The sequence below is a fragment of the Microtus ochrogaster genome, chromosome X (genome assembly GCF_000317375.1).
Source record: "Microtus ochrogaster isolate Prairie Vole_2 chromosome X, MicOch1.0, whole genome shotgun sequence".
Lineage (NCBI taxonomy): Eukaryota > Metazoa > Chordata > Mammalia > Rodentia > Cricetidae > Microtus > Microtus ochrogaster.
The window spans coordinates 52,066,990-52,068,363 of NC_022026.1; the positions used below are offsets into that span (position 1 = coordinate 52,066,990).

General features: G+C 40.2%; 1 protein-coding gene across 4 annotated transcripts in view; it reads left to right on the plus strand.

Annotated features, from left to right (window-relative positions):
• Window positions 1–1,374, plus strand: part of Sms (spermine synthase) — a 71,388-nt gene that overhangs the window by 32,699 nt on the left and 37,315 nt on the right. The gene's annotated exons all lie outside the window — the stretch shown is intronic.

Consider the following 1,374-nt stretch of genomic DNA (forward strand, 5'->3'; position numbering starts at 1 on the left):
GAGAGAGAGAGAGAGAGAGAGAGAGAGAGAGAGAGAGAGAGAGAGAGAGAGAGAGAGAGAGAAATATGTGTGCAAGTATGTATGAACGCTAGAGGTCAACCTTGTATATCATTCCTCAGGTTCTTTCCATCTTACTTTTTGGGACAGACTCTCTCACTGACCTGAGGCTCAGGTTATGCTGGTTGGCTAGTGAGCCCCGCTGTACCTTTAACTCCACAACACTGGGACTATAAGTGTGTTCCACCATGCCTGGATTTAATTTTTAAACATGGGTTCTGGGGATTGAACTAAAGCCTTCATTTTTGTATAGCAGACACTTTATCAACTGAACGCTCTCTCCAGCTTGACATTTAGGTCTCAGTTCCTTTTCTTTTTTCCATTTCTATTGTCCTTTCTTTTGTTTTTGCTATTGGTGATATATATATATGCCACATCATCATAAGTTGTTGTCAAATAAACAAAGCAGGTAGCATCCTAGAAATGGGAACATTGTGTTGTTCATTAGAAAAAGAACATATGTTTACCTTGGGAGAGGTCACTCTATTTGGAGCCTTTTGGAAGATTCTTAGTACTAATTCAAAAGTTATGTTATACCTCAACTTTCTTGGCCATTGTAGTAAATTTTCTCAGAACTTCCAAACAGCAGTTTACTGGCCTATTTTGGATTATTATGTCTACTTTAAAGTACATTCATCTCTTAGCCTTCGGATCTTCTTAACATTTTCTCCTGATCTGTAGGCATTTATGATGCCACTGTCCTACCTTGTTTTGTCAAATTTGGATATCCTCCGGTCTCACTCTCATTTCACCATGTATAGGGTATCTAGTGGTTCTCAAAAGTATTTACTACTCTTTCTCCTGTTTCCTGAACTTGGCCACTTTTTTTTTTTGTCAAGGGCCATGCATCCTTGACATTTGATAGATGACTGGAGTTTTTAACGTCCTGAAAGGGACAAGTTGGTCCTTCATAAATTGTTACTCTCACCCCCAATTTGAATATTGAGGTATGCTGATAAAGCAAACCCAGTTTTTTGGGTCAAGTTACATGTTGTGTACCATATATGCATGAAAGTTAGGTTTTCAGTATTGCAAAGCATTTTCTGGAGCATTTCATGGAATACTAAAGACTTTAATTAGTAGAGTTTAGACTTTATCTTGAAGAAAACTATCTGTCTGTCTATTGTAGTAATAGGTGTGGAGGAGCTGCGTCCCCATTACCCCTGCCACACCCCGGCCGCCTGCCCGGCTAGCTTATGCCCGAAATAACAACACACAAACTGCTTGGCTCTTTAGCTCTAGCCCTTTTCTCGGCTAACTCTCCCACCTGGACTAACCCATTTCCAATCATATGTGTCGCACCCCAAGGTGCGCTTA